Here is a 27,256-nt window from a genome sequence, read left to right as displayed (position 1 = left end):
CGTTTCAATGGGATTAGACCAAGCATAGTGGTCTTAAGTCTGAACTCTAAAGAAGGTCACCAAGCTATATAAAAAGACACAGGTAGAAACAGTGTTGGAAGTTACATCCCAGGTCAAAAGGTCAAATAAAGTTGATGATGGCGGATGTAACAGTGGGTTTTTAATGCTTCTGAACCCATTAACTCTGTCTATCTAAGTCAACCTCCATTAATATAATTTAATTCCGTTCTATGCGGGTATCATAGGAAACACAATGATGGAATTACAATTATGATAATATCAAAAATGGTCATTTAAAAACAGAATGCATAATATGTCTATCAATCATCATACACAAATTGCGTAATAAAAGAGTATAGAGAGTTTGAAGGATATACAGTAATAATTAAATATCATTATCACCTATTATAATACTTGTTACATAAATAAATATATTTACTAGTGAGTGTTTAATGTCATCAAAATGTAAATCATTTTGAATAAAAACAGAAGATAAAATTCTAGCATCATAGCACATTCACATGTATAGGTTTATTAAAATAAATGTCGCACGACAACAAATTAATTTATTTAAATTATTTCGCATAATATTAAAAATATAATATTTTTAAATGTCGGTCAACAATATTATGGTTGCACCTAAAATGTAAAAACACATTTACACTGAATAATGAGAACAAAATGATAAATATTAATATAAAAAGGTAATGAAAAATGCTTGATGGAAAAACCCTCTGTTGATTTTCCCACGTCAGTCAAATTTTAGTATTTGAATATAAAAAATATACTATAGTTATTAACCTTTTAATTCCCATTAGACATTAATGGCTGAATACAAATGACAACTGCAAGTATACATAAAATGTCACTGCAATTGGCAAGCATAATCCTCATCATTTTACCTACAATAATTACAACATTTTCCTTTTCACTAATGATTCCAACCACATGACAAGCATATATAAACTTGAATAGAAGGCTACAAAAATATATTTTTTTTTGTTAAACTTAAAAGTAATCGAAACTAAATTAAACTTGATTAATTAACGTTTACTTTCCCGTTGTCGTAATTAAGTCATATGGACTTGGTTTGGATATGTCCTCCGACGATACGCAAGCAGGCTCATCTATCTATGCCGCTGGCTTAGTTTTGTTTTCTTGACTTGACCTTGCCTGAAGCTGGACAAAGCCACCATCATTATGATGACAAACAGAACTGGGCCTAAACAACTGAAAACTACACACACTTTTAGATAGAAGAACACGTCTGATAGAACGACAAATTTGAATCGATTAATGGGGAGATTACAACTGTCAAAGAGTATTCAAATAAGCAATCATATGGGAGAACGTGAATTTAAATCAAAGTAAATAGCGAGATTTGTTAATTGCACTTTTTTTGTTAAGTTCACGTAACTAATTGGACGCATTTTGTTGATATTTTCAGCAGATGATGAAATTATATCAAAAAGTACACATGGGTCAACTAAACGTAGAATTAAAACACTGTTTGACAAAAAGTGTCATGTGCCCCATGGTAGTGATATGCCCAAATATGGTAGTGATATGACATCATCATGTCCACATATCGGCACATCAAATGTTTTTGTCACATAAAATTTGAAAGTGTACATAGCTTTTTTAATTCAGAACTTATGAGTAGAACAAAATAATCTTATTTAGTTTTCATCGCAATATACTGTTGATGGAATACTGCTGGTAAGAAAGCTAAACTCTACAACAAGTTATTCTTTGAATCATCACAAAATAACTGTTGATAGAATTATGTCTAAATTAACATACTGTACAAACATGTCATCAAATTGAGTAGTAAATCTTTTGGATCTCTAAAGATATTCTCAGCGTTGAACTACTCAACCTTAAATCCTAACAATATGTTTTAGTCTTTCAACTTTTCATACCAGCAAGAAGCAATGCATTCAGCATTTTACTAATCCAATGCCCCCTCTAGCACCCCAGGTGTTGGGCCTAGCTAAATCTCAAAGAAACTCATAATTTTAAGAGTACTCTTTTGACGGATTAACTCCATGAATTAACACCCGCTGATTTGAAGCACATTTACAAGATGCGGCACACTTTCAAGATTTATTCTAGGCCATTGGACTCAAGGTCAACACCAAAAAGCAACACAAAACCTGTACAATCACGCCTGAATATCTTCTGTGTGCATATTTATTTTTGTTTGGAATTGGAACTAGCAATATTAGTATGCATGGATGCTGCAAGTAAATACATTGTTGCACATGAATTGTGTCGTGGTAATTTCGAGCTCAAAAGCTAACAAATAAAATACAAATTATACTTTTCAACCGTACATTAATAATTCTAAAATTGAAACAACCTCTGACCTGACTGGTATGCCAGAGAATTTCATATTGGAAAGAATTTTTTAGGTGAAGAAGACTTAATTTTTAACTAATTAATGTCTTCTGTAAAAACCTTCTAAAGAAGCCCCAAACGGAAGTTAAAAAACTATGGTACTGTCTGTCTGTATAAAAATGTTCATTTGAGGCTAAAATGTTTGGCAGATTTCAACTTTTCATTAAAAAGTGCATTAACTTATAACTGTAACAATTTAACAAAGGAATTCTCTTTAGTTCCAAATCTCATGTTGACAAATATCTTAATTTGACCAAGATAATGCTTTATTTGTTAGATATTTCACCACAAGTTATAAGCAACTTTACTTTGCATTGTCTAAACACAATAGTACATAGCAAGTTGGTCACAATAAGTTGGTGGTTATGAAGTATTAAACTTAAAGGCATTCAAATAAAAAATATATTGACGCCATACCAAATCAACGACGACATAGCCATGAAGTAAAACAATCATTGATACCTAATAAAATTTAATTGTTCGTAACCAGGAATAATGGGCGTAGTATCTTCTCTGAGCCTAAGGTCCAGGAAAGGCTCTTGGCTTAAGACTTACTTTTTCATTGTTCTAATTGTTGTTTGTTTGATGTGGAATTTAAAAGACCTTCGATACATTACACAACAGCTATTATGTATTCTGTACATTAGTCTTAACCAATTACCTATACTGGCTCAATAGGCTCTAGGTATTGAAATATTTTTTTTGTTTTATTATTGATTGAAAGAAAGAAAATAAATGTTTACGTTGAATTGAATTGAATTGGTGGTTAAAGTGAGTCAGTTACAACTTGCGGACAAACAAGTTTGTTTTGTCACACTGTTGCCTCTGATGTTATGTTTGTTACATTCCAAGAGAGCACAAATGTGTTTGTGTCACTGAAATGTTGTGTTATGTACTGGTGCAATGAAACAAAAGAATTGATATCAATCATTGAAGCAATATCAATAAATCAATACCAATCAATTACTTTATTAATAAAACAATCTCCGACCACCAACAAATCTGATTTAACAGGGTTATGATAGCTACTCTATTACAAAACAATGCCAAAACATTCACTCAGTTTAGACAAGCATTGTAAACAATTGTTATAAATTTTGGTTTTTAAGTAAGTGTTGCTTATTTATATTGGTCCACACCAAACTTTCAACATATTAGCTTAAGCATGTTTGAGGTGAGAAGTCTCAATCATCTACAGACTTAAGTTTCAACAAGATGGCATTTCAGTTCCGCACTTGGCCCCATTATGGTTTATTACTGGTGATGAATAGGGCTTTAATCTGACCAACAGGGGCGATGTTGAGTTCCTTTTGTGGTTTCGGGTTTATTGGTCAACAATGTGCAACTTTTAGTTGTGAATGAAGACTGCCTCCATATAATATTGATAACACTGATAGACGATAAATCTTAGATATGATCACGTAGACGATTTCTAGCTTAAATTATGCAAATCGGGGTGTACATTATATGCGAATTGTTAGTAAAATGAATAGTCAATAATGTTGCTGATTGACTAGGAGTTCAATATCAGAGCCTGAGGGAGTATTTCACCAGTTTCGAACAATCAACTAGACCTAAGGGAGTCCTCTTACTAGCCTAGGAAGAGCCAGCCATATCTTTAAAAATGATAATAACTTCTGGGTTATAGCCACGATGACAAATCCCCAACCTCAGGGGAAGAACATGATGAAGTCCAATTAACATATAAAATTGAATAGGACGCATATAGTCATTATACATGGATAATAATAACAGTAAGATTGTCTTTGTGTTTTGGTCAGACTACAACTGTCGTGGCCTATTGTGTTGGATGTAACTGAAAACTATCCGAGAGATATTGTGTGTTCACAATAGTAATGATTGGAATTGATACTGCACTAGCACAATGTATCCATGAGCCCTACTCTACAGCATGTCTCTTGAGGGACCATCTGCTGGCAATGTAAATAGTGGATGCTATAGAGTAGGTGTTGCGGATATAAATAAAACATACATTTTAAGTACAGTACTTCCTACAGAAATATTTTATGAACCAAAGACCAAATATTTTGATTTTTAAATCTAGGTCACCTTCTTAGATGCCAGAATGTATGGGCCAATGCTCTTTTATATCCAGTATTGGTTTGAGGCTTTGAAGGAAAATACTGCTAATTTAATTAGCCTAGAACAATTAAAATTAAACCTACGTCCACTCTCCACCATGTCATGGGGGGACCATGTCATTAGGGGTTATAACCACCAACGTAAGGATAATAAATGCACTATATAAGACATTCCTCTACCACAATAATTAGTCATAAAGTAGGTATTTAATATGTTGTAATAATCTTCAGTCAACATTTCTATCGTTTAATCGATTAAGAAAGTAAACAGTCTAATACTCATGAACGTTTAATAAATATTGTCCGAGAGATATCCTTAAATACACATTTACGATTGAAGCAAGATCCATCTGTAGACTTACATGCACTTGAAGACCAGTCTTGTCAACAGACAGCATTCTCCTGGGATGAATATACATTGACTTTTGACCAGGTTCAGTATGGCATTTTGATGAGTATCTTTAACCAGACTTAAAATTTCCTCGGCTATACAAACAATGAAAACCAGATTTGCCGTCAAGTTAAAAGGATTTCCCGATATGTTGGTTTACTTACAGTAGTATTAACATAGATTGACCACAAAAAAGGATTTCTCTACCTTTCCGATACCACAAAAGGATAAACATTATTAACACTAACATTTTGTTTTGTTGGTGCAAACAGAACATTTTCTGAATGTTTTTCAAAACAAGTAAGAACAAGAAAGATTTAAAAAGAAAATCACCAATTCACTTGGACAATTAGACGAGTCTACGATTGATTCACATATATACATCGAAGGTCGATTAGAGTCAGGGAGAGTTCATGACCGATTAAAATAATAATAACTGATAATATGATTTATAATAATTATTATTAAATATGAGTGATAAATGTTTGGTTAATTTAATTATGATGGCATCCTTGACATTTTAATCAACTTAATCAATTTATAATAAAATATTCAAAAAAATATTCATTATGTTACTTACATTTAATTATAGACACATACAGTAGAGTATGCATGTTGAATTATTCAATAAAGGTTTGATCTTAAAAATGGGGTTTTTTTTTTTTATAGAAAAGGGGTTATGAGTTAGGGTTAGGATTGTACAGAAATAAAGTGAGTGAGTAACGTTTCTCTATCCAAAGAGAATCTTTACTCCATGATTTATCCAATAAAAATCTGTTAACAAATGCTTAAACTAATGTTGTCTGGGAGGTAAGTTTAAGTTCATATGTTATATTGTACAATGATCTTTTATAAATAATTTACCTCCGAGTTTACTTTACATTGCGAACTGTTTATTGGTTTAAAATCGCTAGGAACAGACGTCATATCAGATAATGTTAAACTTTTAACTGGTTTCTTGACTGCAACACTAGCGTCATTGTAAATTACAATTTTTTATTTTATACGAGGAAAGAAATACAATTCTAAATTGGTTAATTTGTGGTTGTTGTATGAAGCAGTTTTTGGAACAGATTTAATTGTTTACAGGAAAATTTTGTTTTATTACTGTGTTAACAGATACAAGGGGTTTCCCACCATAAATTTTGTAACTATAAGTAAAATAAGGAAATCTTTTTTTTTTTTTCTAGCTGCAGCAAGATACAGTATTTACTTTAAATGATCAAGTCTAGTCCCAGGAGGCCTAGGGATAAAATTTGCCAAAAATGATCGGGTTGGATAATACTCTGATTGCACCAACACTACAGTATAGCAAAGTATTGTATTACAATTGTACTGCAGCATGCGATTATACTTGATCATATAATATTTGAATATTAAATTTTGAATGATATACGATGATATCTCAAGGCGGATATTTATCAGTTTTTAAACGTAAAAGTGTCTTATTACATACAGTGTTACTTCAAGTTGACAACTTATAAAAACAGCAATAAAAACGCATCCTTGGTCGATTAACATGGAGAAATAACAAATTATGTTCTTTTAGCAATAAAAATTCTGAGATGATAGAAAGCAGGTTTTAAAGGAATTAATTAATTATTTCAAAGAAATGATTTAAAAAATAAATTAACATTTCAAAGAGCTACATAGAGGCCTTGATGGTTCTAAGAAATTTATCAATCTTATACTAAATTTCACTAATCAGTGATTGTAAATAAATATAGGTTGGTTGAAGGCTTTATTTTAATCAGTATATTCATAGAAAATGCAAATTATGAAATGATTTGAATAAAAGACAAGCATAAAATAATCTTCTGAGTGTCATGAAAAAAAAATGAATGTAGATTCTCATTTAACCTGATCTAGAGTATAAAAAACTTGACACTTGGAAACTACTTTAATATTGTATATTTTTACACCTCTCATCCTGTACAACACATTAATTCTAGGGATATAATGCACTCAACTTCCTAGGCCTAAGTTGTCTATTAACATCACTACCCAGGACTTACGTTTTAAGATCTGTCTACACTATCAAACTTTATATGACACAAAAATATGATGTGCCCATGGACATGATGATGTCATATCACTACCATATTTGGGGATATCACTACCATATTTGGGGATATCACTACCATATTCGGGCATATTACACCTTTTTGTTGTCAAACTAGTTTGATACCGTAGACAGAGCCTTATAATGATATTCTCCATACATCTGATCAAAATCCTCTAGGTTGAGCCAATCCATTCAAACACAGTTCAATGACAAGCCGACTGAACATTTATCGTGTACGGCTTAAGCCTATTTTATTCACGACTCGACTTGGTAGTTATTTATATAAGAAGATAATCTACACGCTGTAAACTGGATGACAACGTTACGATGGTTGACTGCAGTCCGACTTATTTAAAAAAACTGGTTATATAAAATTGTTTAAATGTTTGATTAAGTTGCTAGTCATTTTCATATACTTCAGTTTTACATTTTTTTTTACATTTAAAGAATTTATAATTATATTAAACTGTATTTGCAGATGATACCATTATCCAATACAGGTTCACTTACTTACTAATACTACAAAAGGCTATTTTTGGTTTATCCAGGTAAGCGGGACACCAACAGCACTGTTGGTTTTTGTAATTATAATGAACTATATTCCAAGGAACAATTATCGTATGAACACCAACTCATTCAAATGAGTAACCATGCACAGGTCTTTTTTTAAACTTATTTTAATCCCAGAATTCAAAGATAAACATGATCTTGTGATTTCACAAACAAACAAGTTGGTAAAGAATGACTCAGGCTGAACTGGTGTAGAGATCTGTCATCACTTGCGTCCCTCCAACCACCAAAGATGGCTGCTGCTAAATTCCTGTCTGTGTGTAAAAAATGCTAAAGAGAATAGTCTGCCATTAAACTACACCATAGATGTGTAGTAAAGGTGTTATTGAGCATAGCGTTGATAGATTCACGATTTACCAAGAGCTGGACTTGACATTTATTTATCCAATTCTGCATGTTATTCAAACATCATTCATTTACGAATCATTCCCTGAACACAAAGGAAAGGTCATTAAACTCACATACAAATTTTTTCTCCAAAATCTCTAAAAATAATCAATAAACACGCCCATCAGCATCCTGCAAGCAAATCTGGTAAAAATTTTAATTTACGTCTATTGGCTATTTGTTTTGATGTAAAGTGTTTTGCACAAAAATTAAAATATCGGTGACTGTCACTGATGTAAGGTGAAATATAAGATGTTGGGTAAACATGCAAAAACATTCTGGCAACTGATTTAAGATGTGTTTTAAAATGCTGCGATTGTTCTCAAGATGTGGACCATGAAGATCAATATAGGAAGAATTAATGCAAATTACAGCCACTTAAGTTGTATTATTGAGTCGGACATTTTATTGTATGTTCAGTATAATGTTTGCAATAGAATTAAAGAATATAATGGAATGTTTATTTATTCAAAATGGATCATGTTTAAATGAGCAACAATCAAACTAATGATTTCAATTTTTAAATCTTAAGCTTGGTTTTAAAAACAAAAACATACAATGATATTTGACCAATAACAAGCAATGGATCATCCAAACTGTTGCTTGTGATTGGTCAATTCATAAGTATAAGTCAGCATTGCATCCTAGTGGAAACCATACTTAAAATTGATGACGTCTCATTGTTAAATTTAGCAAACATAGAAAATCAAATGTTTTCCAATTGCCTGAAATATAATTGCATAAAACAGGAAGTTAGTTGCCTAAGATGGATGTTACAAAATTCTAGGTAGGTCATAGGTCACATAATGTACAATCCCCAAAGGCTACTCTCACAAGGGGGGAATGTTGAATGTAAAATACCTGCATGGTACAGATGTAAACATGTTTGAAAAATGTGCTATGCGAACATGATTTATGTTTATATTGAAAAGTTTATTTTCTCGATCTTTCACAGTCAACCTAACCTTTTGAGTAAAAACGGCTAAGTAAATGGTCTTTGTTTGTAAGCAGTGTTGAATGGCAGACACTAAAGCAGTCAAAACAGCTACTTGGTATACAATAGATGAGAACAAAACATGACAAAAACAAGTTAAGCTCAAGTCTCGGAAACAAATGACGGAAAATAAATAAAATTGAAAAAATGCGCTACAAGAGAAATAATGTTGGAGACAAAAAAAATCATACTATAATTTCTCTTCAGAAAGAAAGAGGGGTAGGAAATAGACTTCATAGTCTAACTGAAGATGAGATAGATTACGGGAGATATCAAATAAGGCCTATAACAATGGCTTTTAATGGACTGGCTGCATGCCTTTCTAATTTGATATTATCAAGAGTTGTGTCTCTCCCAGTTATTCCAAATCAAAATAGCAAATTTAATTACAGAGCACAAAATTATAGTGCTGTAGAGCAGATGGCAATATTTAGCACATTTCAAGCATTAAATATGGCATAATCAATACAACCTTTCTAAAATAATATTTCATTAAATTTAAATATTAATTTCTAAGATTTTGTATTAAAAAACCAATCATTTTAAAATTATATTGTAGTCTTCTGTGTAGTCTTCTGTAAGAAATGAGGCAGCAACCCTGACGATGAGTTTGAAATGATTGAGAGAAACCAAGCAGTAGTGTTTAAAAGTCTTCCTATTTGTGATTATCGTTCATTCAGCTGATGACCAGGGGATTAAGCCGGATCAATAATAAGAAACAGATCGATGTAAAGATGTCTTGAGGACATTGTAACAGTAGTTCATTCAAAACAGTTACTATCTTGCATATAAATTGTATTGAGGAGTTTAGCCGTGTTCTAACAAAGAAATGGCATTGAAATAGAAGCATATACCGGTACATAACCTAAGAAATAAAATACTACAATAACTAAGTAACTAAGCCTTAGAAAATTGGATAGGGGTCTATATTTAAATTCAATATAGGTTTACTGTATCTATTATGATTTCTTTTGTCATACCTACAGTAATATATGTATGCGCATAAACGTGTTAAAGTTTACAATTCACAGTTTATTTATTTGATTATCTTAAATATGGTTGTTTCTATAGACACATACAGTTTTAAAATACAACAAAGGAGAGAGTTTTTGGTCCCAAATGTCTGCTCACAGACGGAATAATTTAATAATTATTCAAATTATGTTATTATAGAATAAGTTAATGTTATTTAATGATTCCGATGAATTATCAAAGCAATTGGAATAACATGAAATTATTGCAATCTTTAAGTTAATTTGGATGTGATAATTGCCGTACTAACGAAATTGCTTTACAAATGAAAACAATTATAAATGTAATTGCCATCCAGATCAATTAATTTAGGTATGGTTTAGAACTTCTACAGAAGTTTTTCTTTCAAATATTTATCATAGAAATTTTTTAGCAAAATTATTTGTAACATAAAATTTATTAAAATTATAGTACTCTACCGACACCAATTTCTTTTTCGGAATTTAATGAGCGGCTGTAGAATTTTATTGCAATATTATTACACCATACAACAGACTTATTCAGTAATATAAATTGCCTGTCGAGGGTTATTACATACTTAATAATTTCTTACATCGGACCCAGGGAATTGATCCTTCAAATGTGTGGGTACTAAACCGTTTCAAAAGCATAAAGTTCAGACTTATTGCGTAGCTTTAAAATGACTTCATACTTAGCTAGTCCCTTTGAAACCAGCTAAATTCATTTCCATGTGCAACTAATTTTACAAGTTCAAAAGAAGCAATAAATCCAAGACTTATCTTATGCCTTACCTGTCCCAGCCAATTATAACATTACTTCTGAAATTTGACTAAATCAAGCAGTAAAACAATAGCTGCTATTACATATTTTAATGAGTAGGTTAGCACCTTGCCCCATTTTGGGATTTATTCATCAAACCAATTATGTTTTTTTTAAATGATTAAACAGGAAGGAATGTTGGTAATAAACATTAAATCACATTGAAGGAGTAAACAGTAATGTAGTACTTACTTTACTGGTATCACTATGATTAAACCAATTTTAATGCATATAAAGTTTGACAACAACAAGTGTGATGTGCCCATATATGGTGGTGATATGTTTAAATATGGTAGTGATATCACATCATCATGTTCATATATGGGCACATCACATTTTGTTCACACAAAGTTTGATAGTGTAGACAGAGCTTAAAGTAGTCATTGTAATATGAGAAAAGATTTGAGACACTAGTTGATTGATTTGGTACATTTGATTTTAGGATTTACTAATTACAGAGGGAGTAGGGGACCTGAATTCAAAGATTGTTTTTTTTATTTCGAGTTTATAATGCAAATTTCTATTTTATGATTAGACAGTGATGAAAACCAAAAGAGTTAAAGGACCGTAGACAACCGAGATAACAACACTTAAGTTCCAATAAAGCGTTAATGTTTTTAGATATCTCTCAAAAGGTTATCTGCCAAGGTATATAAATACTAAATCTACATGGTGCTTAAAATTAAGTAGCATCTTAAGTACTATACTGATATTACCTGATATCAACCTGTATACAGTACCTAGGCTGCTACTCTTGCTGTCAAATAACTATTTAAAACATAGATTTCAATTTTGAAAACAATTTGTTTTATTCAAAATTCATAACTACGTTCTAATGGAAGATGACTATGGAGAATCAATATTAAGTACCTTATCGATCTTTTTTTATTATGAATTATAATTGCAATGTACAATATAACTGATTTTGACAAATGATTTTATGCTGTTATTGCAAACAAATAATGTGTTTTTAAAAATGTTGTATTCCTGTAGTATGTACAGTATTGTGAAATATTAATAAAAAAAAAGAATCTTGATTGTAAACTGCAACGTGTATTGTAACTGTATTTTTCATTGATGCTTTCAATTTCGTAAGTTGTCACAACCCAAAAGCTCTTTAATAATGACGAAAGTAAACCATTTTTCAATAACAATAAACTGTTTGCTACACCGCCCATGAGAACTTGTCAGTAATGTGAATGGCTATTCTACTGAATTAACAATTGTATTGATAGAGATCTTGGGAACTACAGTAAATATACACAATGGTCACCCACACAATGGTGGATGATGTAATTGTGTACATTTCATTGATTACTATCTTAACTACTCATTATTATTAGTCGTTTAATAATGTTAATGGGACATCCTGTCTTGGGATCTTCAAATAACACAAATATTTAAAATGTCTGGGAAATTTTTTGTTCTACATTCTCAAAAATGTTTTTTTCAAATCTAGTCTGAACATTTTACATTTTGGTCTAATTTCTACCACTCATGTACATCATTTATTGTTTCTTTGAAAGTCATTTTCATTGGCAAAATGAGAACTTGATTGAAATAATATTAACACCAGGCAACATCGGATAAAAAATAATAACTTTAAAGAGAATGCACGACACACAGTACATAAAACGAAAAAACTAATGAAATGAAAGAATCCATTGTGATAATAATTTACTTTGAACAATAATGCTTTTTTAATAATTTTATATTATTGAATGAATGATGTAGAGATAATTCACACCGACCATTGTTTCAATATAACCGCTCAATTTAATGTTTCTTAATTCTTCAATGGTTTTAATTCTGAATAGCCATTATTATATTAATTGCTTTTTGATAGGATGGTAATACAACCATATGTCATAAAATAATATTGCTTTATACTACATTATAACCTGTCTGATGATGTCTGATAACTTTGCAAGGGGCAATTTAGATTTGGTCCTGGTCAAAATGTTGTTAAATGCGTAATTAACGGAAGTATTCGTCTGACCTTCTTCGCTAAAATTTATGACCCTCAATAAAAAATGTGGTAGAGATTACCCAAGTGCACACCACTGCAGCTAACCAAAAACCAGACCTCTTCACATTCATTGTCATTTGTTTAACTGTTGGTGTGACCATGTATTGTGTAGTAAAATATCAAGCAAGAGGGTTTGATAGTTTTAACCTGTTTTGTAAAATCATAATAAAAAGGTAAAAAGGTCATCGGAGAATGTTAAATGTTTGCTTGACCATGTATTTAGGCAACCAATGAGAATATAAACATACTATATAAGGTAATAATAAGTATACATGCTTAAAACAGCCATAATACTAATTCACAATGCAATCAATCTTAACAATAAACTGTATAATGTTAGGATGTTAAAAAACTACTGTACTAAGTTTATTTTGGTAATATTAATGTCATAAAAAATTCCTAAACTAACAAAACCACTTCCATCATAAACTTAAAATCTAGGCTACACCAATTTACCAGCCTTGGTTGCATCCCAAAAGGGAATCAGCACTCTCTTTAAGGATACAATTTTATTTTTACAACATTATGAAGAAGTTGCTGAAAAAATACATTATAAAAAGTAATAATAATATGAAATTGTTTATTTTGTTTCTCTCTATTGTTAACATGTTCCTTGTGGGCAATAGGAATTGTCTGTGGATTTGCAGTGTATGTTTTTCTGCATGTGTCTAGGGTATCAATTTCAAGTGTCTCCCTCCTAGAGAGGCTTCAGTCTGCTCTAGGCCATCCCAAATGGCTCACTGCGGAGTTGGTTAGGCAACAAACGTCAAATCTAATCATATTTCATATGAAGGTTTAAATAGCTTAATGGTGTTTGGTGTCAAAACCTTGTTCACATATCATGATAAACACATTTGAGACATTTCTGGATTTAAACTTTTAGTTCAAATCCATAAATTTAACTTCTAATTAGGTTATATGCATGATATGCATATAACCTCTTGATTCTGTCAGGATCTTTATTTATTTATTTATTTATTCTTTCCTTAGCACTATTTTGTCCGTGAATTATCTTGGCATCAGTTTCATCTAGCTAAGTCAATTTTTCAGAGTATATTCCTTATGGCCAGGAATCGATGTGGTTATGTTTTCACGGTGCGCAATCATAAATTACGCGGTCTACGCGCGATTTAATGAAATCACGTTTGTAATCATATCTTCACAAGCATGAATCACTTTTAAACAAAATTTGGTACTCATAAATTTCAGGTCATATTTCATCATATGGCAATATAATTACATGCGTAGCGCATATAACGCATGCGTACGCGCGCTTAAAAGTTTTAAAATTGTCAAAATTTATTTTCGATGAAATTAGAGTACGTTTCAGGCAATTTTAAGCGTTTAAAAAATTGCCACGAGTGCGCAGAATTTTGCACGCGCACTGCGCGTTAAACGTTAATGCGCACTCTTTTTGCCCGATTTCTGTTTTACAACCTTTCTTTAATAATATCATCATATTTGATTCACTTTTCAACTCGAAATTGCGTTATACAAGCACGTCAAAAGTGACAGGCTACGCACGTATAAGTTAACAAAATAGTGAAAATATGCTAAATTTTAAAATTAATATAGATCGTCAGAATGCTGGGGAACACCTATGTTTTATTTCATTTTCTTGAAGTGTATGTATCGTATGTATGATTTATTATCAAATTAAGAGATCAAAAGTTGATTAAGTCATCATTAATTGCATATTAAATTTAAAAAAATTAATTTCGACAATCAAACAAATTATGACATTTTCTTACGCCGAAATAACAAACTTAACATTAACTTTCTTCCTTACAATGTTCATATATTAAAGTTAAAAGTGCATCATTTTTTTAAATTTTTAAAGATGTCATCATAGTAAAAAATTATAATTCATTGCGGTATGTAATAATCTATCTGCACCAAAGTGGTTACTGCAAGTGGCTTTCAAGGTATCGAGTTCGAGTCTCACCTTGGGAAACGAAATAAGATTTTTTTTTTATTATCCGTTTTGTTTGTTCAAATTTATTTCTTAGTGTATAGATTATACACATGATTTATAATGAAATCTAGATAAAAAGTAACTTATGTCTTTATTATTATGTAACAACAAATGTGGTTTATGACATTATAGACTACGCAGAGGGATCTTTGATCGGATTGTGATACCGGCTATGGTATTCGCGTTAGCAAGGTCCTATCATATATTATAATTAAGATTCTGAGAAAAACAATCAATCAATATATCTTTTAAAAATCAATTAGCTTTATTTAAATCAATGCATATAACCTATAATTCGTCATAGTGACGAATTAAATCTAGTTTATCGTTGTTTCATTCATATGCCTACAAGGTTTTCTTTACTTTTAATTCATACAATGTCTTTTTAACCTAGAAAAAAAAGTGAACTTTTCATTGAACTGGAAACATTATAAAACTATAAAAGAGAAAGTTATCAAAAATACATCTTGAATATTTATTTTTCAAAATTGATTTATTATCAGAAACAAAATATTCATTTTTCCTAAACTTTCAGCTACTTCATCTTACAATAAAATATTCAAGTCTTACTTGCTTACAGTTACAGAGAGAATCGAACCCATAACCATGGAATAAATAGGTAAGCATACTCATTTTCAAGGCTAAAATCATGTACTTCAACTGTGGATCTGTATACTACTAACTAAAAACAGAAAAAAACAGGAACTGCAAGCTACAGAACCCAAGCTTAAAATATAATTAAGATATCATTTTGCCGAGGACAATTTAGCAGAGATTTAAGTCTTCTCCACAAACTTCCTGTGAAGTTACGTTGAAAATAAATCAATTTAGTACGAAGATCAGAAATAGTAATCTTGATTACTTGAGTCTGTGTTGGTAAGATTGACTTTAAATCACCTCCTTAGCAAAATCCCTTCTATTTCCTATGTGTTAATCCACTGTAAACGCGAGTTACATTAACACCCACCAGGCTTCACTAATCCCATGCTTAATCTACAACTAATCCTCACTAAATCCAAGCAATATTCTTACAGCAAATATCATTTATTTACTTTTTCAACGTGAGCTAAGTACTAGTCGGTGTAAACAAATTCTTTTTTTAATAATTTATTGTAATAAATGGGGTACAGTAACTTCTTCACTCAAGGGCGTGGTTTGCAGACTGTACCATTTATGATGGAGAAATGAATTTTGTACTTTTCGGGTTAAATCTCGCTCTTCGAAGAAAATAATGACCAGTTTATCCAGGTATGAAATAGAAGACACAATTTCATGATGACCATAATTGGTGCAAACAACATAATTATAAAACTGTATCCTAAAAAATTACCGGTTTATAACTTGTAGCGAATAAACCACTGTTACTAATACACTAATGACACTAATTACTTCTATTAGTAGTTTTTCTTTAACCCTTTAATATTTTATAAAATTTATGATCAAATTGATTTTTATTGCCAATGTTTATGAATAAAATATTCATAGCTTGCATATTTCAAGATCTCCAGTAAGGTTTAAACACTCCATATAGTTTTTATCATCCTTAAATTAAATTTATACAGGATCAATAGACAAGTATGAATATCCAGATAGACACGTACATTACCGGGTTGACCAAGACTAACAATCAATGTTCGTTGCGTATATTAAAACGCATCATTTATTCGGTTATCACTTCTTAATCAGTTAATCCTAGCTCGTACGCACATCTTGTGAACATGGAAATTGGAATTATGTGGATGAAAGCATGTAGTATAGGACAGTATCCCTACAGGCTTCAAAATAAAAATGATGGTGTGTTGTAATTAATGGATGGCGCTGAGGCTATTCAAAATCATTAACATGAAAATCACTTGTTTTTTCCAAGAATTTGCATTGAATACGGAGGATTTATACTGCAAACATTTCTCTAAACATTCTACATGGTAGATGGATGAAGCTATTGTATAAACGATATAATAATGTAAACACTAGTAATTTGTTCTTGAGCTATGGAGAATTTTTCTTTATTCTATATTCTTTTTTCCAAAATGAAAGATGAAATGAAAAGTATGATTGCATTATTTCAAAATGATATTCATTAATTTACGAATTGTATGCAAGGTCATCATGAACCAAGACTAGGCTGAAATAATCCACAAAAAGTGCAATGATAAATGAAATGATAATCCTACAGACTAACTGGCGTTTATACCACCAACATCCACAACAATAAAACATCAATAATATATGTTTTAATCATTTTTCCGAAGCTACAGTAAAAATTTGTCACACATATCCTTGTAGATGCCTTGTTCTTGAGCAGATAACATTATGAACTGTAGTACTGTAAAGCTCTGCCTACACTATCAATTAGTTTGACAAAAAAGTGTGATGTGCTCAAATATGGTAGTGGTATGCCCATATGGGAGATAAGATATCAATGCTCACATTTTGTAAATAATAAATTTAGTTTTGATAGCTGAAAATATTGGTTTCCTTTTGCACATCTAGGGTAGAAAATGTGGTCGATTTATAAAAACCCTTGATCCATGGATTGACAGGATTAGGAAACATACACCAATAAGCTGTTAAACAGATGGTGCGTTACATACATGTCAGAAAAGTTCACAGTTTGTATGGAAACTGACTACCTGTTACAAGTGTAACATTTTGTAGAACATGAATAAAAAAGATGACAAAACCATTTCAACGTGTCATGACTCATCAGGATGATTTTCAAAAATTGGAAAACTACTAGGACGAAATGTTATATATTATAATTACTGTAGTCTCTGTTTTTATAAATTTGAAAATTAAAACGTTAAAATAATTGTTGTCAGCATGTATTACTTTTCTGGTGTTACAATGGTTTTTAAAATTTGATTGGCAATAGCTTACAATAAAAGTAAACATTTTTTAATTCATGCTCTACTAAATTTAAAAAACACAAATCGTGTTAATTTGACGGGAGGAAGTTTTTAATTTGTGTTCTCATAGAAATCACGACGGAATTAGACGAGTTAATCAGGCTCTAAACACCCTGATAATTACTTACTAAAAAAAGGAAGTTGTCTGTGAGTCCTAAAGCAATTGATTGGCTTGATGGACAGGTTACAGCACTCATAATTTTGTTGGAATCATTACAGTCCAGTAAGCATGCTTTATCTGTGTTTTTGATGGACATCTGTGTTGCCTGTGGTAGTTCTGCTCTAACGTATTGTTCGTGTTAAGCCTCGTGTCCTCAATAGCATTTCTGATCCGAGGCGGAAAACAATTTACAGCAACAGACATCCAAATTCACTGTATATTGCATGTTGTATGATTAACACACTTGCAATACATGACAAGTAAAAAGAGTGACTAACAATAACAACCTTTGAATTATTAAGGGGAGGAATAAAATTTCCGTTAAAACATAAACAGTAGGCTTAAAGTAGTAAAACCCATGTGGGTATAATAAGATAATTAGTTTGTTACTCTTTGAGGCTACTCTTAGCAACAGAGGGATCCACTTATAAAAGCTTCCGTTTACCTCCTTACTCATACTACAAATTTAAACAAAAAGAGATGTTTTACTCGCTTGGAGAGATTACCGGTACTGTACTATCAGCAAATATCAACAAGTATGGAATGTTTCATTCAACCTGCTGCCAAACCCAACGCTTCTGTCGTGCCAGCAAATATGAAGCGTAGCTTATGGGCTTAAAGTCAGAGAAAAATACATTTTGTTCTCATACCATTTTGTTTTTACATTTGCTAATAAAAGTCTATAATTGAAGTTTTAGATGCAAAATTGTAAAATAACAATCAATAACAGAAATGAGCGGAACTCTTTTCCATTTTAGCCATGCTCAATCATAAATGAGTAAAAGAAGTTTTAGATGAAAAATCGTAAAACTCAATTAACAAGCAGAACAGAAACGTGTAGAACTCTTTTCCGTGTAAGCCATGCTTGATCATCACGCCCCATACACTTGTCACTCTACCCTCGCAAACTGTGCGATGTTTAACGTACCTTCCCAACAAACACAAACAGATTTAAACATGTACAACTTTATACCAATGCTTGATTAAACCTAAAGTACAACAGACAATAAAATGGTGTAATAACAAGGAAAGTAAACTTATAATCTCTCTCTACGAAAACATCCCGTATTCTGGCCGATTTGCACGCCCAAATAAAGAAGCAATTCAAGTGCACGGTGATGATGTTGATGACATGTAAATATGCATTTTATTATATTAATAACCAAATATTTCTACACTGAAGTTAATCAACTAGGTTTAAGAATCATTCAAGTGGAACAAGTTAAAAATAAGTTAAATTAACTGTATTCATAATTTGGAAATAGAACTGTACTGTATGTGACCTGAGTATAGTCCCACGGGGCATGGTCATGACAATTGCATAAAATTAAGGGGATTGGGATTATACTTGAGTATGGGTTTATACAGTGGTATTTGAATAATAAGTATCATAATTTAATGATACAGTATTGTTGTTATTTTTTTTTAAACTAAAAATGTTTAAATTTAAGGAAATACAAGGCGGTGATATTCACAAAAGTTTTCCATTGTGCTCGCCGCCTATGTCAGAATTAAGCATAATTTATATACTGTAGATAAATCATTTTGCAAATGCGCTGTATACAAGAATCTCTTTTCCGATTTGCATTGTATTAACCTACCGTACAGGTTTATCAATATTAAGAATTGAGAGTTACTGTCCACTATAGACAGGGTAGCCTTTTAATATCAAGGTGTACTGTAGGATGAAAGCTCATGTACAGGTAAGACAAGCATTAAATCAAAGTGACTCATTAATTAAAATTCCTTGCTTCCTACTCCTTCAAGTGCGGACAGTGACAGTCCAGCCTCAATCCATTTATATCAATTTGTGGCATTCCGTACCGCACTACCGACAAAGACTTCAAAAGAACAGTCCTGGTATTACCTCATTATCCATTTCTATTTTCTTGTCTCAAACATATTTAACTGGTTATTGTGAATCCAAATAAAACCCAAATAACCTCACACAAATAGATTGATCAGATTTACACCAACTAATTTCTTCACCTATTAAACCAATGGACCAATACAAAAGGAACAGCCAAATTTCACCAAGATTGTGGTTACGCACTTTGTATTGCAGTATAAACTCTTTCATTAAACCTTTGACAAACACAATGTAACAAAATTAAAGTCTTTTATATTATATTTTTACAATTACAGACTGATAAGATTCTGCGTCACAACTGCATTCTTTGTACACAAATGTATCACGTTGGTACGAAAAACATGGGAAACCTGTTACAAAATCATTTTAGACTTATTATAATATCTCAGAGCATTGAACTTTAACTTGACATGAAAAAAAAAATTATGTTGGCCAAATAAATATGATATTTCTAAAAACACTAAATTAAGTGTTTGCACTTAAATGTGTAAGAAAATTTAAGAAAATACTGTAATCCCATGCTTAAATAATCACCACTATCATAATTAAACAACATTTACTCAAAACAAAAGGTATCCCACCGGAAAGAAAAATACTTTTCTGTTCCGTAATCATAAATAAAACCAATTCCAAAGTATTAAATTAATGGAGCAATTCAAATTTAGATTTTACTCTTACAAGTAACGACTAGACTTATACGTCTTTTTTCACATCAGTACATTTATAAAGTATTTTTTAAGCGTATTTAACGGTAGTACATTGTTACCCCTCATCGTGGCTAGCCCCGAACAAAGATAGACGTACAGGAACCCCTGGGGAGGTATTTAGCACAATGAATAGGTATTAGAAGGTCAATTGCAGTTTGACTATATTGCATTGGAACAAACAGAAGCTGTATAAAAGTAAAGAATTCTATAACACTGAATAAAGAATTTATCCAAGTCTATGCAAAGGTTGATAAAGAAGTGGTATTTGTGTAAGATCAAGTTTCAAGTTATACTGGTTTCACTAACTATTGTCACTGATTGTTGAGTGTATCAACTATCTACTTAGAGCTCTTTACTATAGAAGTATCTAGATACGGAGAAGTGTTGACATGATAGTTTGTAAAGGCTTTAAACATCCGAGTTGAATTCTTATGGGTATATATTAACTATGATAGACTATGACGTAGTAAATTAGGGCGATCTGGTGTTGACATTAAAGAGTTACTGTACTATTTTACAGGAATACCTCCTTGCTAACATACTGTAGTGAACAGAACTATCATTCATAAACTCTTTTGGATTATATTAAATATATAATTTAAACTTGGAAATAGAACCTGAATTTCTGTAAATCAACAAGTAACTTCCAATCAGATAACGCGACACTCGACACCATTATCATTAACACTATTGAATAAAATGTGATAGATTATGATCTCATATCACTGTACGACTAACGCTAACAAAACAATCCTGAAATGAACCTATTTGTCAAATTGTAGCACACAAGAAAAAATCATGTAATGAAAATTGAATTTCAAAATAAGACAGACCCAATTTTTTTTTTTTTGCAGTTAGTTCCTACCTCATCCTATTTCATTCAAAGCTATTTCAGAATTTGGTTCTAACAGAATTAATACAGAAAACCAAACATTTTAGGCTAGTCCAATTTAGTTTTGGGAAAGTTGGATGTAAACACAGACTAAATTTTAAGAAAAATATATAGACTTTTCCATTGATAAATGGTATATTGTACCATGGACCTATAAATTAGATAGGTCCATTATTGTACAGTACCTTAAATTCAAATAAGTAATTGCTCTACTCTCTTCCCCCAACAAAATGATTAGCTGTTAAGTTGTAAACACAGCATGAAAATATACGATGTGCTTCCTTGCTTTTATCCCTCATCACTTTCAAATTATATTCTACCTTCTCGTATATTCACTCGTTTTTATGTTCTAGTTCACCTGCTATTTTAAATGTTTATAACAACCAGTTAGGGTCAAAGCTGGGTAGACCTACAAAACCTAGCAACCTAATCATTTTATGGAAACCACATTTGGAGATGTAATACTTTTTATGTTGAGAAATAACTGCTATTTCCCACTGGGATTCTCATATTTATGAGATTCGTTGACTTATTTCAACTCTATATTGTTCAATGACTTTCATTTCTTCATAACAGACCGAGTCATTTTAAATATGCTGTTATTATAAAAATATAAGTTATGTGAAGTTAATTTCCTTATTACCAAATAAAATGTACACAAAGGTAATATTAATAAACACAAACATATTTCATGTGCGGTTTTAAAAAAAAGTGCAAATTTAAACAAATTTTGTCCTGGATAAAAATAAAATTGAGGAAACTTCCAAAATATGTAGTAAATGTACAACAACATTAATGTTATTAAAAATCCTTGAGGATAGGAAGCCAATAGGTGTACACATTCCCTAAGGAACTGTAGTGGTTTATGTTTATTCCCTTCCTATCTCCATAGGTGGTATGTATCTGGTATGTTTAATGTACAATACTTGAATTGGGTGGTTTACTTGTAAACCTTAATCCTATCAACACTTATTACAGACAATAATTACATTTGATTAACATCTTGTTTTTATGACCCACTTTGTTCCAGATGAGATTCGCTATTGGTAATAAACACTGCTTAATTATCTCTCTTCAAACATTGCATTATGAGCTTTGTATCATTACCACTGGATATTTGAAATTTAATTCCAGACTTGCATATTAATTATGCAAATCCTGTGATTATTTTGGCAACATGTGTTCCTTAATCAATGTTGAAACTAAGTCTTGATCATTGTTATGTAACTAAACATACAACATTGTTTGAACAGTAAAACAGTATCTGATGACAACGTAACACGTTGATAATTACTACAGTATAATTGTTTGATATATACGGCTAAATTTTATATTATACAGTTTATACTGGTTATTCCAATGTATTTTTATTATTTTACGCCAAAATATTATCGAAAAATACTTGGGCAGTCTAAAATTGTTTCAATGTTTAATTCAGTTAAAATTACTATTAAAATGGTTTAGTCTTGCCTCAATGTATTTAGCAGGGGTCACCAATCTTTAGTAAACAAAGTACAATCTAGAACAAATAAACAGCCATACACCAATCACGGAACCTTTGGGCAAATATACCAAAAAGATCAAGCAACGATAAGACACCCAATAAAATAATGTTGCCATAGTAATTATTACTTGAAATGAAGCCTTATTGAAGCCTATATTTGGAACTGCCTCTGGGTAGAATTTGATTCAATTTTAGTTTGTGTAATGATAACTGTAAATATAAGAAACATGACCACCCTGGCAATTGGGTAATATTATCGGTTATCATATCTCAGATATTTTTTTAATTTCATAGAAAATTTAGAAGAATAGCACAGCAGTTTAGTCTATCCAAAAGAAACTGCACCGTTTTGTGTCAAACTTTGAGATAAAACAATTTTTAGAAACCTAAATTCTTCCAATAATGTTGAAAATGAATGTTAACATAGACAATCTTTTTAATAAATAAGTTAGTTGATAATCTTCCATAGGATTAAATAGAAAAATCTATTGAGTTCTCACTAAATTTTAACATGACCAAACTTTACGCATGAATTTACGGCAATCTTGCAATCTCTTGTTAAGTCGATCGTGACATTATGAAAACATAATAAAACTTAGCACATGCAACATACCAGCACAATGAATTGATGTCATTTTGATATTCTTACGAGACATGAAAAAAAAACCATATTGAATACTGTACATAACTAACCCAACATTTTTAGATATGTTGTTATCCTTTCTGCAATAAAACAGTACTGTATACTGTAGTAAGATTTAACGATGTGATTTTAATTGGGTCATATTATAGAATTGGTGGCTTCTTCCATGGTTGCTTTTCATATAGTATGTATTAATGTTATTTAAACCAAGGAGTTGTAAAATTATTTTACAACACCCTGTTTAAACTATGTAGTAATAGCTCTCCATGTTTAAACAGCATACAAACAAAGGCTTTGTTTATCCTATGTTCATTTTCTAAATTGTTTTTTAATGTTCAGAAGCCTAAAGGTTCCATTGGGTTTCATTCAGCATGTTATAAATCTCAATGTAATGATGTTAGTAGTAGCCAAAAGATACACAAACTATGCTAACTGGCTTCAATAAATAGAACAAGTATGGAACTATGGCATGGAAAAGATGCATTTAGACATGTTTTGGGTCATGAACTGTTTAATATCTAGTAGGCATGTGAGTTCAAACACTTAAATAAAACATTTAGTTATATTATCCATTACTGCTATAGTGAAACTGAGTTACATAGGCCTACTGTACAAACGTATACAGTATAGATCTCCATACTGTACATAATCTTATCTAATATTTAGTAGAACACTTCAAAACCTTAATTATGTAAGCTACTGTAATTATTTCTTCAAATTGTCATTATCAGAAATTTAAAATAGAAAGAAAAAGACCTTATTGATAAGTTTCAACCTTGGATGTGAACAAGTCAACAAGAAATAAGATAAAAGAGCCCTTTAAATGAGAACAAGTCAACAAGAAATAAGATAAAAGAGCCCTTTAGCTAACATTAGCCTTCAACACTCACTCATTTTGGCTTTTCTTATGAACTCTTTAATGAAGAACAGTTAATTAAATATGTTAGTTTACAAAGTATGTTATAATGAAATGATTAATTACAGGAAAGAATGTTAGCCCACCAATACATTATTTTGCTGATAACATATCAATAAGATATACAAAGTACTGTACAGAAACCTTTAGTAACATTGTATTGTGTGTTCAAATCTACACAGAGGAATATGAAAAAAGAACGATGATGGTGGTGTATTACTAATTAGGTTAGGTGTACTGTATTTAATTGTCTGATAGGGTTATTTTTTATGTAATCGAGTTGTACAGTAGTACTCTTCTCAAAGAGAGAAATAGGCCAATGTTGGTTTATTCAGGTAAAGCAAGGCACGAAATAGACAAATACATTTGTACAATAAGTATGTCACAATTACTACTGTACTGTACTGTACATTATCCCATGGAGCTTCATTATCATTAACACTTCTAGTAGAGTAGAAATAAGGTTTCACCTCAAAAAAATTGCAACAAAAGGTTTTTCAACGGATTTTGGTAGTATTGAGTGTACTAAATAACAGAAAAAAAGTCTCAAGAATTTCGACCACCGGAAAGTGTTTTTTTTCAAGATGGCCGCCAAAATAGATAAAAAGTTAAAATGTCCATACCTCCTAAACTACTTGGTCTATTGATATGATTTTGGTACCAACATACTCAGAACATACATATTTATATTCGCTATAATAGAACATTTTGGCCAAAAATGACCGGAAATACCATTTCTGACAATTTGACCTTTGACCTTGATATGTTGTATCTTGGTAACAACTGACCGTAGGGAAACAAATGATGGCTCAAATTGTTCAGAATGTACATATTTACATTTATTGTAATGAGACATTTTGTCAAAAAATGGTTGGAAGTAAAGGTTATTGACCTTTAACTTTATCTGTGTATAATTTCCATATCTCGGCAACTATGTGTGGTAGAGATTTAAAATTGGGCTCTAAATACTGAGAATATACTTATTTATATTTACTCTAATGAAACAGTTTGACAAAAAATGACCAGAAACGACATGTTTGACCATTGACCTTGATATGCTACATTTCGATAATGACTGACTGAGATACACCTTTTATGGCTCAATTTGTTCAGAATATAATTATTTTTTATTTCGTATAATGGTCTAATCTACTTATGAAATAGAGAGCTTTCCTGGGAATCAAATAACTGTAATATTTATAAAGACCTTCAGAATATGAGTTCAAGTTCAAATTGTTCAGAACATACTGTATACAATCTTAATAATAATAGTAAATAAAAAACCGAAAAGTAAACAAAAACAAATATAATAATAACTTTTAAATTTCTAATTATGGTATAGCAGCAATTGATTAGATATTGTGCATGTATTTAGTACGGCATCTTAAACAACTGTTCCAACTTCGTCTTCATCATCGTCATCAATCTCTCTATCTACGTTGTTCCATTCTTCTAGTTGACACACTCCCCAAACTGAAGTACATGCCAATCCATAGCTTCTACAACTGCAACATACATCCAGTAGTTACAATGGATGATTTTATATCCTAAAACAGATTTCAATCTGGTTACATTAATCACTCTAGTAGGCCCATCTTTTCCTTTGTCTAATCTGAAGTACATTTCTCGGTTTGTTGTATTTACATGATACAGTAAAAGTACCAGTAAGTCCGTGTCTTCTCCAATCAAAGTTACTGTATTATGTTCAGAGACTTCAACTGTTGCCAGAGCAATGTCAACATCGTTTTTTTTGTTTTTTTTAAAACCATATTTAATGAGGGTGATCCATCCAGCTATTGCTGATCATTAGGGACCCTCAGAGGTTCACAAGACAAACATATACACAAGATGCTCTACGTAAACAAAGTCTTATTACAAGTCTTTGGGAGTGGAGTAATTTGGTCCTTAGAAAAAATCCTGACATGTGACGGGACTTGAACTCAGGACCCTTGGAGTGGTAGCCAAGCATCATAACCATCAAGCCACAACTCCACTCTTTTTTCTATAGCTCATATGAAAGCATGTTGATAAATTTGTGTTTGTTCTCATGCCTTGACAGGAATTCTTCTTTCTTTCCATCAAATTCAGTTAGGACAAATCTCTCTAGACGATGTAATGAAATATCAAGTCCGTTTCCACCCTCACTCTTCAAAGCCTAAAGACATCTTTAGGAAGGCAAATAAATCAATAAATTGATAGAAAGTAACCTAGAATATGACACTGATGTGTGCCGATAGTTTCACTCAACCGCATCAGAAATTTCAAACTATCGAGGAGTTTGGATTAAAGGCCATGTCTATTCGTTTTGGAGCCAAGTCACTGGATTTCCCAAATAGCTACAGATGCAAGCTGTTTAATAAGAAAGTTGCTGAGGGTAAATAATTTATCAAACCTCAACAACTACTACCACCAACCTCATCTGCTACAAAATGTCACAGTCTTAGAGTATACTATCAAATCATGCAATGGATAAAGAAAGATAATACCATGGATGCTACCAAGTCGGGGAAGTTTTTAATAAAACATTTGTGCCAATAATGACGATTGAAACTGCTGCTTCAGAAGAACTTTTGAAAATCATCCATTGTAACTGTACTACTGGATGTAAAACTGTATGTTGCAGTTGTAGATGCTATGGATTGGCATGTACTTCAGTTTGGGGAGTGTGTCAACTAGAAGAATGGAACAACGTAGATAGAGAGATTGATGACGATGATGAAGACGAAGTTAAAAAAGTTGTTTAGGAAGCCGTACTAAATACATGCACAATATCCAATCAACTGCTGCTATACCGTAATTAGAAATTAAAAATTATTATTATATTTGTTTTTGTTTACTTTTCGGGTTTTTTATTCACTATTATTATTAAGAATGTATACAGTATGTTCTGAACAATTTGAACTTGAACTCATATTCTAAAAGTCTTTATA

General features: G+C 31.4%; 1 protein-coding gene across 3 annotated transcripts in view; it reads right to left on the bottom strand.

Annotated features, from left to right (window-relative positions):
• LOC144847396 (ephrin-B2a-like) overlaps positions 1-27,256 on the bottom strand; it is a 60,087-nt gene that overhangs the window by 30,071 nt on the left and 2,760 nt on the right. The window contains exon 1 of one of the 3 annotated variants that reach the window (XM_078703730.1): positions 6,909-6,914. The exons of the other annotated variants lie outside the window; for them this stretch is intronic. The gene's annotated coding sequence lies outside the window, so the exon portion shown is untranslated. Of the gene's footprint in view, positions 1-6,908; positions 6,915-27,256 lie in introns of those variants that run through there. 3 annotated transcript variants of the gene reach the window in all.

The sequence above is a fragment of the Antedon bifida genome, chromosome 7 (assembly GCF_963402885.1).
Source record: "Antedon bifida chromosome 7, ecAntBifi1.1, whole genome shotgun sequence".
Taxonomy (NCBI): Eukaryota; Metazoa; Echinodermata; class Crinoidea; order Comatulida; family Antedonidae; genus Antedon; species Antedon bifida.
The sequence above is the reverse complement of the archived record's forward strand: the minus strand, read 5'-3'. Positions and strand labels throughout refer to the sequence as shown.